General features: G+C 38.5%; 1 long non-coding RNA gene across 2 annotated transcripts; it reads left to right on the top strand.

The window, feature by feature from the left end:
• The first annotated feature begins 335 nt into the window (after positions 1-335).
• On the top strand, positions 336-18,833 carry LOC133251667 (uncharacterized). 2 transcript variants are annotated; one of them, XR_009737722.1, is made up of 4 exons: positions 336-462; positions 2,073-2,421; positions 9,947-11,072; positions 17,644-18,833. It is a non-coding gene; the product is annotated as an uncharacterized LOC133251667 (long non-coding RNA). The 2 variants fall into 2 exon arrangements; XR_009737721.1 differs by lacking the exon at positions 17,644-18,833 and having other exon boundaries at positions 9,947-12,230.
• The last annotated feature ends 486 nt before the right edge of the window (positions 18,834-19,319 follow it).

Genomic DNA, 19,319 nt, shown 5'->3' on the forward strand with positions numbered 1-19,319 from the left:
TGGGTTGCCATTTCCTACTCCAGGGGATCTTCCTGACCCAGGGATTGAACTGATGTCTCCTGCACTGGCAGGAGGATTCTTTACCACTAAGCCACCTGGGAACCCCAGGACTTTTTTCCCTTAGTTGGACTTACAACACTTTCAAGGCAGTAATGTATAGCAGATTGCATATAGGCTGTGCTTTAGTCTAAGACTTTTCAGTCAATGCATTCTTTGATTATTTTATCCCTACCTTTTCTACCAGTAAAAAGACAACTTACTGGATTTCACCAAATGAATTATCATTCTTATCCCACCATCAGTACCTGTAAAGATTAGCTGGAAAATAGTGCTGATTTGATTAATAATGTTCTGTTTAATTTCTCTGTTAACAGAATCCTGATATGACAGCTGCCTACAAAACAATTGGGATTGAATGATTAATTGAAATAGTCACAAGTAAAGGTATTTTTGCCATAAAAGGTATGAACATAGCAAATGTATTTACTGTGAGAATACAAAGACTCGACTTAAAAACTAGTTAGTATTATAATAGTCCTGGAGTGTGAGTCAGCAAACAGTTATCAAGTTGTCTTTTTGAGTCAAAATGAAAATCACTGAATTCAAGGTGGGTTGGTTATAACATGAATGAAGTGGGAAGGAGGAAGCCATAGCTATCACCCCAGAGAGAATCAGCAAGATGGCTACTCGATGCTCTAGACACCAGAGTGCTTGGCACTAGTTCTCAGAAAGAAACTTTGTGGTATTTGCAGAATGTGCTGATGCATCTCATATTAAAATCTGTCCTAGTGTAGGTACATATTCAGGAGTTCAGTGCAAATGCACTGATTTCCCAAAGTCCTGAATTTATCCTGCTTATGTCTTTTGTGTTAGGAAAAATACTTCAAATAATTGCATCTTAATTTCTTCATCTGAAAAATGGAAATATCATTGCATATTTCATAAGCATATTACAGGAAATCAGATAGCATGCATGATAATGCACAATATAGATATTTTGCCTTATAAGTATTGAAATGGCATTTGGGGTTTGATTTTGTTGATTCTGATTGAAACTCTTGTTCAGTCGGTTCAGTCGCTCAGTCGTATTTGACTCTTTGTGACTCTGTTCTTCCCTGTCCTTCACAAACTCCTGGAGCTTGCTCGAACTCATGTCCATTGAGTCGGTGATGCCATCCAATCATCTCATCCTCTGTCGTCCCCTTCTCCTGCCTTCAATCTTGCCCAGCATCAGGGTCTTTTCCAAGGAGTCAGTTCTTCACATCAGGTGGCCAAAGTATTGGAGTTTCAGCGTCTGTCCTTCCAATGAATATTCAGGACTGATTTCCTTCAAGATGGATCTCCTTGCAGTTCAAGGGACTCTCAAGAGTTTTCTCCAACACCACAGTTCAAAAGCATCAGTTCTTTGGCACTCAGATTTCTTTAGTCCCTCTCTCCAATGGTCCAACTCTCTTGTTAACACTATTTAAAACTTTGCATTTATTATATCTAGCCTTCCCTGAGGGTTAGTTTCAGGGATATTTTATTTTTTCTTGACCTTAATACACAAAAAGAACATCATATTCTATTTTTTCTCTTGATAATTATAAACTCAGGCCCTCTTTATGGACATCTTTGAAGATATTCCCATCTCTGAATGATTTCTTCACTAGCTGTGACCGTGTTTTATAGCCTGATCTCCATTTGATCTTGGCTTCATGTGGCTGCTAAATTCTAAAATTTCTAGTGTAGCTCATTATGAAAATCTTCCAACCCTTTTCTGAATCTGGCAGGGAATTTGAAAATAACTTTCTCCAAAAAAGTGAGAGCATAAATAATAATGATGCTAAAATGAAAATGAGAGGATGTAATCCACTTGTGAGCTAGAGAAGAGCAAGGTTACTATTCATTTGGTTTGTTGGTGGCTCACCTGATTTTGTCAGCCTATAAAGACTGCTTTTTTTAAATCACTTTGCAATTAGTGCTCTAGTTTTTTTTGTGTGTGTGAGGAAAAAAGCAAAAAATAACTGTATGCTATGATTTCTTGAGAACAAAGGCAAAAAAATGAGTTCTTCTTATTCCTTCTTTTCTAGGTTCTAATACTTCTCACATTGAGCTAATGACTATAAGTTAGATTCAGTCCTTTGATCTCCACCTAACCGTGGGATAAGAAGTAAAAAGAGAGCACCATCATGGGAGCTCCAGGCTGGGGCTCTGTAATCAGTGTTGTATTTTTCGGAGAAGGCAATGGCACCCCACTCCAGTACTCTTGTGGAAAATCCCACGGACGGAGGAGCCTGGTAGGCTGCAGTCCATGGGGTCGCGAAGTTGGACACAACTGAGCGACTTCACTTTCACTTTTCACTTTCACGCATTGGAGAAGGAAATGGCAACCCACCCTAAAAGCTCTGTGTTTCTCAGTTTTCTTACTTATTAAGCAGGGTAAGTAATGGCTTCCTTACATCATGGGGTTGTTTTGAGAATCAGATAAAATGATGAATATCAAAATCTTTTGCAAAACCAAAATGTCATTTTTAGACACATGTAAAATATCCCAAATAAGTGATGCTTCCCCCTTCTCTTTTTATACTCACTCTAACACATTCAATTATAAATATCAATGTAACTTAATTTCATAGAACTGAATATAAGTAAAAGTCTTATGGAACACACACATATACATTACTTTTTCTCATTTGCCATCATCGATGACGCTTGTCGAATTATTTTCTTGGCACAGCATTAACTTAGGGCCCAGGTATGTCATAATTCCTCATTGATGTGCTTGCTCTGGAAATTTACTTAAAGTAATTTGGTGAAAAGCTTTGTTAATTCAATTATTGAATTCCATGCCTTATATTTAAAGTCTATAAACAAAAATTACAGAAAAGTACTTAAGTTATTGCATTATTTTAATACTGTGATTGAATAGCTTTTGTATTTGAGATTGGTAGGTCACATATTTAAGTGATGTGTTCATGAAAGTGAAATATTAAAAACAGCTTATGAAAATCTCCCATCTGGCAGTTACAATTGATCAGAAATCTACTCTTCAGCATTATTTTGAAAATAGCATGAGTTTTTAATTAAAACTGTTCATTCGATTTATTAATGTAAGTAAAACCTCCCATTTGAACAGGTTTAACTTGAGAAAGTGGTTTTCTAAAGCCCCTTTATGGATTGAATGATACAATTTTCAATAAAGAATAGTTATAAAAGATGTCAGACGTTTTTTCTCCATCGATCTTTTTTGTGTTCTCTTTAATTTTGAAATTGAACTGTGAACATAATTCTGCTTGTGTAAAAATATTTGATGAATTCATGATCTTAATTCTATTATTTTAAATCTAAGCTAACTGAAAGGATCTACAGAGAAAACTCTTTCATAAACTGTGTGAAGGTATTCTTTATATCAGGTAATTTTAAATTTTAGTAAAGCTGGCATGGACAAGAAATAAGCACATTATTTAGCTTAAAATGTTTCACTTGGAAACAACATGCAAAGCATTTTATTTAGACGATGTCCAATGCTTATCCAGTGGCTGCGTTCATTACACACGTCATCTCATTTAATCCTTTCAATAATCCTGTTCCTCAGCATTTGTACTATCTATATTTTACCCGGAAATAAACTGAAGATGGGGAGCTATGCAACTTGTGAATAAACTTCAGGAGAAGGATTCCAGATCAGGCAATGGACCCTCAATCCACAGGCACTTCCTCACTGCTCTGAACTGGAGCCCAGCCCCTGCTTGTCCTGTGACAGGTTTATAAAGGCAGTGCTACTAACTTCTCTCTGAGAACCCCAGCACCTGAATTACAGGCTGTGGTGTTTCCAAACCATAGTTATTGATCAAAAATGGATTATCACAAATGTGAATTGAGAAACTGTAAAATGGGAAACCCCCTTTTTGACGTGTCTGTTCCCCGGGGAAGTGTTTGTTTCCCTCATGTTTTACACTGACAAACGTCATGCTGATGTGTTAGATCACAAATGGGTAATTTCTCTGTGTGTTCATTGCACAGTGTTATTGCTGATGTGTTCATGATAATTCCTCTCCTTTCCAGGTGAAAATTTAACAGACAGAGACAGTGTATTTGTAGTTGAGCCCTCTAGGTTCAAGAATAGGAGTGAATGGGGAAAGATGTGCACGCCTGACTCTCCTGCCCTGGTGATGCCTTTATTTTCATGACACCCGCCATGTGAGAGGTTTCTGCAACCCATTTAGTAGCTAAGTGTAGCATACCCATTCACCAGGAATTGAAAGTCAATGTGCTTAATTATTGGCAGTCTTGCTGACTGTATGTATATACGTATACACACACAAACACACACACATATGTACACATATGTCTGTGTGCATATATGTGCATGTGTGTATGTATATGTGTGTGTGTATATATATACACACATATATAATGAACATGGGCTTCCCTGGTGGCTCAGATGGTAAAGAATCTACCTGCAATGTAAGAACCACCAGTTCTCCCTGGTTCAGAAAGATCCCCTGGAGAAGGGAATGGCAACCCACTGCAGTGTTCTTACCTGGAGAAGCTCATGAACAGAGGAGCCTGGTGGGCTATAGTCCATGGGGTCGCATGAAGTTAGACAGGACAGAGCGACTAAGCATGCACATATGCATGATGAACATGATTGCTCATGAACTTAGAGTTCAAAGCCATGAACTTTACGTGTTGCTGTTGTTATGGGACTCTTAGTCTATTTTGTAAGACTTGGAATAAATAGGCTCAGAGGATCTTAAACCTTATGCAATGAATAAGTAGGGCTTCCCTACTTATGGGTTGGTAAAGAATCTGCCTGCACTTCAGGAGACCCTGGCTCGATTCCTGGGTCAGGAAGGTCCCCTGGAGACGGGATAGGCTACCCACTCCAGTATTCTTGGGCTTCTCTTATGGCTCATCTGATAAAGAATATGCCTGCCACACGGTAGACCTGGGTTTGATCCCTGGGTTGGGAAGATCCCCTGGAGAAGGGAATGGTTCCCCACACCAGTATTCTGGCCTGGAGAAATCCATGGACTATATAGTCCATGGGGTCGCAAAGAGTAGGACATGACTGAGTGACTTTCACTTCACTGTGAGTAAGTATGTGGTCGTGAGACCACCAGTGTCTGTATCTGCCACTGGAACCGTGTATAGATATAGATATGCTTTCTTGTTCAAATTTTCCAGTGTGCTCGTTTAATATATTACTAATAGTCATGTGCCTCAGCATGGGAGCAAGGGAGACTGGAAACTGGTTCTACCAGCAGCTCAGCTTGTGTCTCTTGTGAATTCAGGAAACTTAACTGTGCTGTTTTCAGTCTATGTCTGTGATTCATATTCTGCTTGTAACTGAATTACAGCTTTATTATTTTATCAACATTACTCAAAAAAGTAATTTCCAAAAGCTTGGAAGTTTGTATTTCTACTGCTGTTTCCTACCTTTTCAACAAATAAGTTCCGTGAGCTCTGGAATATGTTCCCCTGCAAATAAATTCCAGAGTGTTTAGTTTTTAGTTGTTTATTTAACCAGTACTCTGAGTTATAACAATAATTATTCATCAGAACTTATAAATACTCATACAGAATGAAATTAATTTTAAACGTGTGAAAAAGCCAAGATTAAGGGAAAGTAAACATAAAAATTGAACTGAGGGTGAGGTTGGTATATAAAATATTTGCCCTCAAATTCTATACATTTTTTAGAGATAGATCACAAATTTGACTCCAAGGTTTCTAGAAACCAATCAGAAAATAGAAATGTGATCTCTGTCTCTAGTATAAAAGGAAATGAATTGCTTTGAAGAAGCATATTTACTATTCATGGAACTAGGATCAGGTAGCAAAATTTTATATATTTGTATATTGTAAGGAAGAAAAATGGAAAACCTATTTATCACAGAGTAAGGTGCATCATAGGTCTGTTTTGTGTAAAATCCCTAAATATTGGGAGGTATGACCTTGCCAGGGCCTTCCCTAGTGGCTCAGATGGTGAAGAACCTGCCTGTAATGTAGGAGACCTGGGTTCGATTCCTGGGTCAGGAAGATCCTCACCCACTCCAGTATTCTTGCCTGGAAAATTCCATGGACAGAGGGACCTGGCAGACTACATTTTGCAAAAAGTCAGTTACAGCTGAGCGACTAACACTTTCACTTTGAGCTTCCCTGGTAGCTCAGCTGGTAAAGAATCTGCCTGCAATGCAGGTTCAATTCCTGGGTTGGGAAGATCCCCTGGAGAATGGGTAGGCTACCCACTCCAGTATTCTTTGGCTTCCCTGGTGGCTCAGTCAATATAGAATCTGCCTACATTTCAGGAGACCTGGGTTCGATCCCTGGGTTGGGAGGATCCCCTGGAAGAGGGATGGCAACCCACTCCAGTATTCTTGCCTGGAGAATTCCCATGGACAGAGGAGCCTACCTAGCAGGTTTCAGTCCATGGGTTGCAAAGAGTCAGACATGACTGAGCGATTAAGTACAGCACGTCACCTTGCCATGGTATAATACAATAAAAATCATTTTGATGGGAGAGGAGTAGCTATATTGTATGATCCAGTCATGCCACCCTTTGATGAGCCAGCTGGTGCAAAGAGAGATTTTAGAATGTCAGAAGTGAGGTGCAATGTCAGGTCTACAAATGGCTGTAAAGCTTCAACTTAAACTGTTTTATAATAAAACATCAGTTCAGTTCACATGCCCCTGATCCTTGGAAATGGATGGCACTTGTTGCTTCTGAGTAAAAGGTTTCTAGTTACTGCACAAGCTTTAGCAAAGAAGTTCTAGAGTCAGGAATAATAAAGGCCCAGGTTGGGGTGGAGGGAGGAAGGGGGAGAAATCATTTCTCACTCATCTCCACCACCCCAGGACCTGCTAGTGGAATGCCTGGCACACGAAAGGAGCTAGGTACTTGTTGCTTTATATTGAGGTTATTCCTGATCCAAGCTTAAAAATTAATTCACTATTTTAATGGAGGCACATAACTATGTTTTTGAAAGGAGAGAATGATACTGATCTCAATGGGATGTTTCTAGGACAAGATAAATTATGATATAGTAACACACTGACCAATAAAAAGTGCTTGGCAAATATTTGCTGATTCAACTACTGAACTCTAAACAGTATATAATGTAAGAGGTGAGAAATGAGTGGATTATCTCAGTACTGCCACGATAAATATTTTAGTGGCAAGATATCTATGCTAGTATTCTGACTGATGTTACGTTTTTAGTAAATAATCTCAGTTATAAGAATGCATTTTTCCCCAAGAGGCTTTATGTAAGTATATTTTATTTTGAATGGCTATTTAAAAAAAATAATTTGCAGAGGTGTTTTATTTTGCTTTTTCCTATTTATGTTAGCCTTCTTTCAAGAAAATTGCTAACCATTGATCTAGATTCTAAAATGAGTGGACTGCATAATCTTGATGATCCTCTCTAAATATTTATTTTTCTCTATATTGATATTTTGACTGATATTATGCAGTAGTACGGAGAAGGCAATGGCACCCAACTCCAGTACTTTTGCCTGGAAAATCCCATGGATGGAGGAGCCTGGTGGGCTGCAGTCCATGGGGTCGCTGAGGGTCGGACACCACTGAGCAACTTCACTTTCACTTTTCACTTTCATGCATTGGAGAAGGAAACGGCAACCCACTCCAGTGTTCTTGCCTGGAGAATCCCAGGGACGGAGGAGCCTGGTGGGCTGCCGTCTCTGGGGTCGCACAGAGTTGGACACGACTGAAGCGACTTAGCAGCAGCAGCATGCAGTAGTTAAGTTCAGATCATATTACCTGATTTAGTAGAGTCTAAGTTTTGTCAATTAAGTGACAATAAGTTGAATGATGGACAAACCCTTGGTTTCTAAATATAGTTAAATTTTCTAGCCTAATCTTGCTAACATATTGTCATGTTTATTAGGAAATAATTTGTCCTCCTCCATATATTATCCTTCAGTAAAATAATACATTTTTGTCTATTCAAATGATTCAGTTTTCTTCAGTACTGCCTTGGAAATCCAATCTCCTATATTTGTACTTAGATTCTCTTATACTATATATTGTACTGTTAAGGTATAGATTTCCAAACTGGCCAAAGTTTGGTTTAAAATAACATTTTATTTCAAAGGCCTGTTCATTGGCAACACTTTCTTGAGCATTACAAGGCATAGTCATAGATGTTCTGAAAACTACCTTTGACTAGGAATTCTTTCTTTACTCCACTATTTTATTTATTTGGACATAAAAGTTGTGTAAAATTGAAGAAACAAAAAATAGTGCCATTTTGAAAATAATTTTAGTCTCATATTTCCACATGTATATGTTTAATCTTATCACGTTGTATATTTGGGTAAACTTTCACCCATGCAGAAGTCCAAGTTTTCTCTGCTATTTTTCTTTTCCTTGATCTACCTCCTGAAGGATTTTTGAAAGTTTTGGTTTTATCCTTGAGAAATGTATACCTTTTCTTCTAGATCCTCTGTTCTCTTCTTATTCCTGTTAATATAGGGTTTTTTTCCCCAGATATTTAAAATTTTAATTTTATTATCTAAAGTTCTATAATACATTTAAATATGATTTCTAATCTGTTACTTTCCAATCTACTGCTTTAGGCTAAAAGAATTTAACTCATTATAATAAAGAAATTATTTGGTCATTTTGAGCCGTCTGTGGAGAAGGCAATGGCACCCCACTCCAGTACTCTTGCCTGGAAAATCCCATGGATGGAGGAGCCTGGTAGGCTGCAGTCCATGGGGTCGCTAAGAGTTGGACACAACTGAACGACTTTACTTTCGTTTTTCACTTTTCATGCATTGAGGAAGAAAATGGCAACCCACTCCAGTGTTCTTGCCTGGAGAATCCCAGGGACGGGGGAGCCTGGTGGGCTGCCATCTATGGGGTCGCACAGAGTTGGAAACGACTGAAGCAACTTAGCAGCAACAGCAGTGTCTTTCCTGACTTGGTGATTTCAAATTTTATAATTTTACTTAATTATAGCCTTACCTTGTTTAAAAGTCATGGTTTAGATATTGACTTCATTAGGCACTGTGGTGGTTATTAATTTGCCAACTGTTTTCAGTTTTCACCTTTTAGACATACGACAGTATATAGCTTTCAGGCCTGTTGTGGTTGTGAGAAAGGGTCCATAGGACTAGTTCTGTCTACTGAATTCTGAGCAAGAGTAATGTACATCACTTCTGGATCAAACTATTTCCTTAGCTCCAGGCCATGGGGTCACAAAGAGTCAGACACAACTGAGTGGCCCACACACTTTGATCGACTGGAATAGGTTATGTTTGGTTTGACCTTTTCTGGATGGTGCTAATGAAATTTGAAATTGCAGTGCTCCACTCAGAACCCTGCAGATCCTACTAACAATCTACACTCTTTGCCCACCTTCTGTGAGCTTTTACATCTCATAGCATGCACTTGAAATTCTCATCAGTGGCCTGTCCTCAAGTTACTGGTGCCAATTACTCTTGGGAGCATACAAACCAGTGATTGACTGGCTCATGAAATCCCAGCTCCCTTACCTGCAGAGAGGACAAGTTTAAGATAAACATACCCTCCAGAATCCCCTGTCAGGATCAGTGTGAAGCTACCTCTGTGGGAGCTTACCTGAAATCTCACCCTTGCTTACTGCTCCCCCTTTCTATGTCTTGCTTTCTTGGCTCCCTTATAAGTTTCTGCTGGGAATTCTCTCTTGATAAGTCTCTTGTGCCTCATGTTAAAACCTGTCCTGTGAAACCCTACCTAAGATTGGGAATGAAATATATAATATGTGGTTCCATAACAGTGCTTAAGGAAATACACTTGGCAGGACTTTCATCACTGCAGATGGTGACTGCAGTGAAATTAGAAGACACTTGTTCCTTGGAAGAAAAGCAGTGACCAACCTAGATAGCATATTAAAAAGCAGAGACATTACTTTGCCAACAAAGGTCTATCTAATTAAAGCTATGGTTTTTCCAGGAGTTATTTATGGATGTGAGAGTTGGACCATAAAGAAAGCTGAATGCCGAAGAACTGATGTTTTTGAACTGAGGTGTTGGGGAAGACTCTTGAGAGTACCTTGAAATACAAGGAGATCAAACCAGTCAATCCTAAAGGAAATCAGTCCTGACTATTCACTGGAAGGACTGATGCTGAAACTCCGATACTTTGGCCACCTGATGGGAAGACCTGACTCACTGGAAAAGACTGTGATGGTGGGAAAGATTGAAGGCAGGAGGAGAAGGGGATGACAGAGGATGAGATGGTTGGATGACATCACCGACTTGATGGACATAAGTTTGAGCAAGCTCTGGGAGTAGGTGATGAACAGGGAAGCCTGACGTGCTGCAGTCCATGGGGTCACAAAGAGTGAGACATGACTGAGCGACTGAACTAAACTGAGACTTTAACTTACCATGGTATATTAGAAAATCCCCAAATTTAGAAGGTTCCTTTTTAACTTCAAACCTTTTAAGCCAGGAATTTTGTCATGTTTAATGTTCTGTTATTTATCAGATTGAAACAATATTACTGCTTTATTTTTGTTAGTAAGGCTTGATTTTTGTATCATCATTACATCATTTTTTTGCTTTGGGTGGTGGACTTGTAATCATTCTATCTATTTATAGTCTTCAAACATCTTCAGAGCTCAGGTCACATTATAAGATACATTTGGGGTTGTGATCACATAAAAAAGCAGAGCTTACTGGCCACACACAGGGGAAATTTACCAATAACCTCTCATTACTGTAGTGCTTTCATAAGCTGTTGTAACTGGCCATTGATCATGACGGCATATAAAAGTAAATGGGGAAAAGCCCCCTTCTTTCTTCCGTTGCTGCTTTTATGTGTGGACTGTTAAATGTTATTAACAAGATTTATCCTTTTTACATGCTATCTGCTTTGGTGTACAATTCTGAATGATTTTGTCCTTGCTTTACTTAATTTCTGAAGTGATATGAATATTTATATGTTGGTTTGAAAAGATACAATCCTTTAGCAATTTTCAAATGTGGAATTTATTTGAAGTATCCTTACATATTTTTAGGTCACATGAGGAAAAGCCAAGTGGAAAGCAGATCATCCAGACCAACCTACTGAAATGGTGAGAATCCTTTACTGCATCACCTTATAGGTTAACAGGACTCATACTGACAAGCGAACTAAAAACAGAGCCACCGCTGTGTCATTTGTTTGGATGTATATCAGACTTTGAAGAAAAAATGCATTCCCCCTCTCAGAAAATGTCTCTTGTGAGGTAAGGGTCTTTGAACTTTATTTTTTTGGTCAAGGGTAGAAGAAGTGGTGGATAACTCATATATATTATGGTTCATGTAATTAAACCCCTATTAATTTAATTGCTCTTTATATTTTTATCAGCCCTTTCTAGTTTTTCCTTCTTACATCATTTCTTGAGATGACTTTTATTTACATCTGTTTAATGAGACCAAAAGTTACCAGAAAATCTTTAGGTGCCATGCATTTTATAGGGATGCAGGTGAAACCCAGCTATCTTTTCTCTCTGCCTCTGAGATAGAGTCAGGGCTAAACAATAAATGATGTATCAGCTCACAGTAAACATTTGGAAAATAATATGCCACATTTTAACATGCATGTATCTTTTGACTTAGCTTATTCATTTTTAGGAATGGAGAAGGAAATGGCAACCCACTCCAGTGTTCTTGCCTAGAGAATCCCAGGGACAGAGGAGCCTAGTGGGCTGCCGTCTATGGGGTCGCACAGAGTCGGACACGACTGAAGTGACTTAGCAGCAGCAGCAGTATATAAAAATAAAAGTGATAATATATAAAACACACACACACACATATATATATATATATAAATAATTGGGGTTTATTTTACCCTTGCTTATCATTGCAAAGACTTGGAATTACTCTGAATATCTAAAAATAAGTGAATGGTTATACAAGTGAAGGTACAATTTTAATAGAGATGTTTTTCAGCTATTAATATAAATGAGTTAAACTAATAACCTAATGTGAATAGATGTTCTTGATTTGTAAAAAGGAAGTTGTAGGAAAACAGGTATTGAATTTATCTTAAAAGAAGAAGCTCTCTGTATTGGCACGAGCATAGAGTCAAGCCTCAAAGAATATATACTAAAAATTTAACATTTAACCCATGGGCAGCATAGCTGGGGAAAGAATCTAAGCTAATAACATTTTAATGCTTCTGTATTATTCAGCATGACATAGCAGCTACACATTTCTTTTGTAATTTTGAAAATGATAAAGTTTACAAAGTTTTCTGAAGAATAATTCAGAGATAAAGATAAATGTGTCTACCTCTGTTACTTAGGAAACACTTTCATTATCATTAAAATTATTTTCTTCTAGGTAAGCATATCTGTTTTTCTCTAAGGGTTTCTACTTTTGGTTTTTGACAGCAGATTTCTTTTGGAGTATATAGGCAGGAAGACTCATTTCAGACCTTATTTATGTGTTGTATCTGTAACTGTTGTCTATGATGTAGAAAGAGAGAAGTAAACCATGCAAAGATGACCAAATAAATTCACATTGTATCACGTCACTAGACAGTGATAGCTCTTCTCCTTTATAAATTCACCTCCAAAAAAGCAAAGAGATCAGATACCAAGTGTTGATTTCATAGACATCACTAACACTCACCAAACCTCTGGGTCTTTGCTGCTTCTGGACATACAAAAGACCAGTTTTCCATTCCCTTAAGTTTAGGCATGGGCATGAGACTTCCTCAGCCAATGACATGTGAGCCGAAAAGAGTGTGCATTATTTCCAGTGAAAGCAATACACCTTTTGTTGTTGTCATTGTTTATTTCTGCCACGTGAACTATCATGCCCAATTGATAGCAGTCGCTGAAAAGACTTCAGTTGTCTGTATAGTACTTGGATCTTATGCTCTAGGTGTTGTCAGAATTTTGTATGTAGGAGACACAACCTTTCAGAATTATCTATGAGATAAAAGAGTTTTTTAGTTATATGAAATTTAAACTCTTACCTAGTGGGCTATGTCATCAGACAGATCTAGGTTCTTATCTTGACTCAGTCATTTACTTGGTAATATTGTACAAGCTGCTTTACTCATCTGGGTGTCAATTTACATAAGTGAAATCAAAGTATGCTTCCTCATATCAGGTGGTTCTATGAATTAACCACAGTAATGTATGTGACCCAATGTTCTATTTGTGGTGTATGCTCAATAACTGTTAGCCACCTGTTTGGGAGTTCTTGTGAAAATATTCTAAGTGGACTTGAGAAAGTAGAGAGAGAGCATTAAGACAAAAGGAAGAAAACTGTTATTGTTAACAGGATTCCCAGTCCCATCAATTTGATTAGCTGTATTCTTTGAGATTATGGAGTAGTGTTGAAAGAGTACATGTCAGCCTCTTCAGCTTCTTCAGTGTTTAATTAGGTTTATGATATTTATTCCATCATAGAAGAAAAAGCTCAGAGAAGGCAATGGTACCCCACTCCAGTATTCTTGCCTGGAAAATCCCATGGACGGAGGAGCCTGGTAGGCTGCAGTCCATGGGGTCGCTAAGAGTCAGACATGACTGAGCGACTTCACTTTCACTTTTCACTTTCATGCACTGGAGAAGGAAATGGCAACCCACTCCAGTGTTCTTGCCTGGAGAATCCCAGGGACGGGGAGCCTGGTGGACTGCCATCTGTGGGATCACACAGAGTCAGACACGACTGAAACGACTTAGCAGCAGCAGCAGCATAAGAAAAAGTTAAAGATTTCTTTCACCTATCTCTAATATATATATATTGACTAAGTCCTGGTTCATTTTCTGTTTTAAATTTATTGGAACACATTATAATTGAAATACATTATAACTACATCATAGTTCAGAGTCCTTTTCCCATCATCTTCTACCTCAGAGGTATTAGGCTCTCAGGCAGACAAAATATTGTTCCCCTATCTGCCAACTCTACCTCTATTCTGAGACAGCAAATACTAGGAGATATATGAGCAAATAGCAGAGGAATTGGAATTGAAAAATGCTAGTACTTACAGTTTCTGGAAATTGAAGTAGTTCACAGACATCATTTGTTCATATACCAGACGATGGAATAATGGGATAGGAGAGCTGCCGTCTTGATACATTAAGCTGTTTATTTAAATATATCCATGCTGGTTCTGACAGTTGGGATGGAAATGCTTAGTAACTTAACTTCCACTTACAGTTTCGGAAAGTATGACCTATTTAGGCAGACTGGGGCAATTCAAACTTACCAGGTTGTAGCATGGTAGTTAAGACGTCTCCCTTACCAAGGGTTTGTTTAGGGATGGGCAACTCTGACCACTGATACATGAGAGAGTCTAGAAGGCAATTCTGGCAAAGGTTCCCTCACTCCCTCAGTAAAGAGAGATTCACAAATACTAATAGTGTCTTTCTTCCTCTAAATATTGTCATGTTTGGACTTGATGTCCGGAGTGACTGCAGTTACTTTGTGACCATGAGGGTACCATTTTGAGGACAAACCTGAGATCTTTGATGATGGAGTTAAAACTCTAATTATATCAATCCTGAGATTATGTTGCTAGAGACTTCATGTTGTGAAAGATGATAATATTTTTAGAAGAAGAAATTTGAGTTGGGTATTTTGTTTTTGTAGTCTAAGGCTGTTAAATTGATATATGGTTAAAGAGTTGAATTGGGAATATGGTTTGTAATTATTCAAGACTTTGAAAATATTTATTAGGTTTGTGACGTAGACTTTGCAAGAGAGAGCACACGACGAGGAACACAGATGTAATCTCTATCTTCGTATTTTGCAATTTGAATTGGTAATGAGACAATTCTACATTACAACATACTGATAATATACAAGTATATCATGTGACATCGTATGATAGGTGCCTAACTCATCACACGAGAAGGGTGCCTAACTCAGTCTTCAGATGTTGGAGAAGGGTTTCCAGGTGGTTTTCTAGTCTGGGATCAAAATGATGATAAGATATATAGCTAGCATATGATAGTCAAGACAGTTGTTTTCCTGGCAAATGAAAGTAATTATTGGTTGCTGTAACCAGGAAGTGCAAGTGGTAATTTCAGTTCCAGCTATATCCAGAGGCTCAAATTGTATCATCATAAACAACCTAGAGTGTGGAGAGATGGAGTTGCCATCAGAAAAGGTGAGTTGGGCCTGTAGGTTTCAGAGAGAATTTTAGGAACTCACTTTTGGGCATATTCATTTTGAGATGCCAGTGGTATTGTCAAATGGGTACGTCAGTAGGACAGTTCAGTTCAGTCACTCAGTTGAGTCCAACTGTCTGTGACTCCATGGACACCAGCACACCAGGCTTCCCTGTCCATCACCAACTCCCGGAGTTTACCCAAACTCATGTCCATTGAGTTGGTGATGCCATCCAACCATCTCCTCCTCTGTCATCCCCTTCTCCTCCTGCCTACAATCTTTCCCAGAATCAGGATCTTTTCAAATGAGCCACTTCTTTGCATCAGGTGGCCATGTGTATCGGAGTTTCAGCATCAGCATCAGTCCTTCCAGTGAATATTCAAGACTGATTTCCTTTAAGATGGACTGGTTGCTGTCCAAAGGACTCTCAAGAGTCTTCTCCAACACCTCAGTTCAAAAGCAACAATTCTTCAGTGCTCAGTTTTCTTTATAGTTCAGCTCTCACATCCATACATGACTACTGGAAAAACCATAGCTTTGACTAGACAGACCTTTGTTGGCAAAGTAATGTCTCTGCTTTTTAATATGCTGTCTAGGTTGGTCATAACTTTCCTTCCAAGGAGTAAATGTCTTTTAACTTCATGGCTGCAATCACCATCTGCAGTAATTTTGGAGCTCCCCCAAATAAAGTCTGTCACTGTATCCATTGTTTTCACATCCATTTGCCATGAAGTGATGGGACCAGATGCCATGATCTTCGTTTTCTCAATGCTGAGTTTTAAGCCAACTTTTTCACTCTCCTCTTTCACTTTCATCAAGAGGTTCTTTAGTTCTTCTCTGCTTTCTGCTTTAATGGTGGTGTCATCAGCATATCTGAGTTAATTGATGTTTCTCCCGGCAATGTTGACTCCAGCTTGTGCTTCATCCAGCCCAGAATTTCTCATGATGTACTCTGCATATAAGTTAAACAAGGAGGATGACAATATACAGCCTTGACATATTCCTTTTCTTGTTTGGAACCTGTCTGTTGTTCCATGTCCAGTTCTAACTGTTGCTCGTTGACGTGTATACAGATTTCTCAAGAAGCAGGTCAGGTGGTCTGGTATTCCCATCTCTTTCAGAATTTTCCACAGTTTATTGTGATCCACACAGTCAAAGGCTTTGGCATAGTCAATAAAGCAGAAATAGATGTTTTTTCTGGAACTCTCTTCCTTTTTCCATGATCCAGCAGATGTTGGCAATTTGATCTCTGTTCCTCTGCCTTTTCTAAATCCAGCTTGAATATCTGGAGGTTCACGGTTCACGTACTGTTGAAGCCTGGCTTGGAGAATTGTGAGCATTACTTTACTAGCGTGTGAGATGAGTGCAATTGTGTGGTAGTTTGAGCATTCTTTGGCATTGCCCTTCTTTGGGGTTGGAATGAAAACTGACCTTTTCCAGTCCTGTGGCCACTGCTGCATCTTCCAAATTTGTTGGCATATTGAGTGCAGCACTTTCACAGCATCATCTTTCTGGATTTGAAATAATTCAACTGGAATTCAGCACCTCCACTAGCTTTGTTCGTAGTGATGCTTCCTAAGGTCCACTTGACTTAGCATTCCAGGATGTATGGCTCTAGATGAGTGACCACACCATCATGATTATCTGGGTCATGAAGATCTTTTTAATATAGTTCTTCTATGTATTCTTGCCACCTATTCTTAATATCTTCTGCTTCTGTTAGGTCCATACCGTTTCTGTCCTTTATTTTGCCCATCTTTGCATGAAATGTTCCCTTGGTATCTCTAATTTTCTTGAAGAGATCTCTAGTCTTCCCCATTCTATTTTTTCTCTCTATTTCTTTGCATTGATCACTGAGGAAGGCTTTCTTATCTCTCCTTGCTAGTCTTTGGAACTTTGCATTCAAATGTGTATATCTTTCCTTTTCTCCTTTGCCTTTCACTTATTTTCTTTTCACAGCTCTTTGTAAGGCCTCCTCAGACAGCCATTTTGCCTTTTTGCTTTTCTTATTCTTAGAGATGGTCTTGATCACTGCCTCCTATACAATGTAAGACAGTTGATTGAATAAATTAGGAAAATGGCTGTATATACACATTTGTGAGTTGTTGGTGTGTATATAGACAGTATTTAAATCTGTGAAGTGGGATAAGATTACTGTAGGTTTGAGAATAGATAGAAAAGATCCCAGGGATCATTTCCTGAGATTCCAGCATGTTAAGAGTGGGCAAGATAAGAGACAATCAGTAAAGAATATCAAAGTGAGCATCCATAGATGTAGGATAAAAATTAGGAAATTGTGGTCTTGGAAGCAGAGATATATAAAATGTGGAGAGGACAAAAGAGAAATACATTCACAGGCCCCCTCTAGAAACCTGTGTCTATGCCTTAATAATCAGCCTTCTATTCAGTTTTAGGGATGGAGCTCCTATATTCCCAGAAAAGGTCATCCTTCCTTTTTTCGTATTTCCCCATTCTCTCTAATGGACAGAGAACAGTTTGAGCTAACTACAGTGGTATTGATTTATTTAATAGGTAAACATCAGGATGGAAATAAACAATACTACAGAAGAATCAGCAAGTAATTACTGCCTTTATTTTCTTTCTCTGGAATCCTTCAAACCCAAGTTCCAAGGGGTAGCTGGGGAACTAAAATCCCTGTATCAGAGGTATTATGGGTTCCAGACCACTGCAATAAGTTGAATATCACAATGAAGTAAGTCACATGTATTTTTTGGTTTCCCAATGCAATAAAAGTTATTTACACTACACTGAAGTCTAATTAAATGTACAATAGCATTATGTCAAAAAACACCAATGTATATTTTCAATTTAAAAATATCTGATTCCTAAAAATTCTAACCATCATCTGAGCCTTCAGTAACTTGTATTGTGCTTAGTCGCTCAGTCACGTCCAACTCTTCATGACCCCATGGACTGAAATCCACCAGGCTTCTCTGTCCATGGGGATTCTCCAGGCAAGAATACTGGAGTGGGTTGCCATGCCCTCCTCCAGGAAATTGTAGTAGAAACATCAGAGCTCACCGATCACCATAAACATTTGATAATATTGAAAAAGTTTAAATATTTTAAGAGCTACTAAAATGTGACATACACACAGGCCAGGAAATAAGCAAATGCTGTTGGAAAAATAGTGCCAATAGACTTGCTCAACACAGGGTTGCCACACACCTTCAATTTGTAAAGCTTCAGTATTGGAGAAGTGCAATAAAACAAGGATTGCCTGTGGTAAGTTGTTCTGACTCACCTTCCTTGACCACAGGTGTCTGCCACCAAATAGTTCTAAATCTACTTGTCGATGTTAATATTCCTATAAAGTTCAAGAGTCAGAATGTTTAAGTAAAGGTGATTTTTTTTTAGTTTAATGCTTTCACCATAATGGAACTTAGGCAGTGAACAATAAAACCTCATAATCAGGAGAACTGAATCCTCTGCTTGGATGAGTCATGAACAAAATTTCAAATATGAGTAGATAAGCTTATATCCAGACAGTCTGACTCTAGAGCCCATACTCCCAACCAGAGCTTGAACTCTGTTTTAGACCCTTGTGAAGATAATACATGTGAAAGTGATTGGGAAACTTTAAAAGCATTCTGCACATATAGATCCTATTATCCTTTTCTCCCCGCCTATTTCAGAGATCAGTCAGGAACATCTGGACACCACTTACTCTCTGAACACCCTGTTAAAGATTCCTTTCTAAAGAAACTGTGTGTGTGTGTGTGTGTGCGTGCGCCCCCATATATGTGTGTAAAATACTGGTTGCTTTAGATGGATTTGTTGAGCCTGTTTAGAAAATGTTTTTCTTTTCTAAGCACCGATTGGCCTGTTGTCACTAGATGGCAGAAACAGATCCTACTTCTGTGGGAAAATGAGAGTTCGTTTTGCATTCGAGGAGGGCACAAAAAAGCTTCCCACAGACAATGTTTACAGGCTTTCTTTATTTTGACATTTCTTCTGAATACATTAATGTTTTGGAAATTCCCTGTTAGGTCCCCTGCAGGGGTATGCTGCAAAGTGATCTTGGCTTACACAGAAGAAGGATGGTTTGCATTATGCACTTTGTATTTCAGTTTATAATTTTAGAATTGAATACTACTTTATTTAAGGTGGGGGGGCAGTGTGGGAAGGGGGTGGAGTTACAGACTAAGAGAAATCAAGATGCTGTCTTACAATACTAAAGCGCCGCT

The sequence above is a fragment of the Bos javanicus genome, chromosome 7 (genome assembly GCF_032452875.1).
Source record: "Bos javanicus breed banteng chromosome 7, ARS-OSU_banteng_1.0, whole genome shotgun sequence".
Lineage (NCBI taxonomy): Eukaryota > Metazoa > Chordata > Mammalia > Artiodactyla > Bovidae > Bos > Bos javanicus.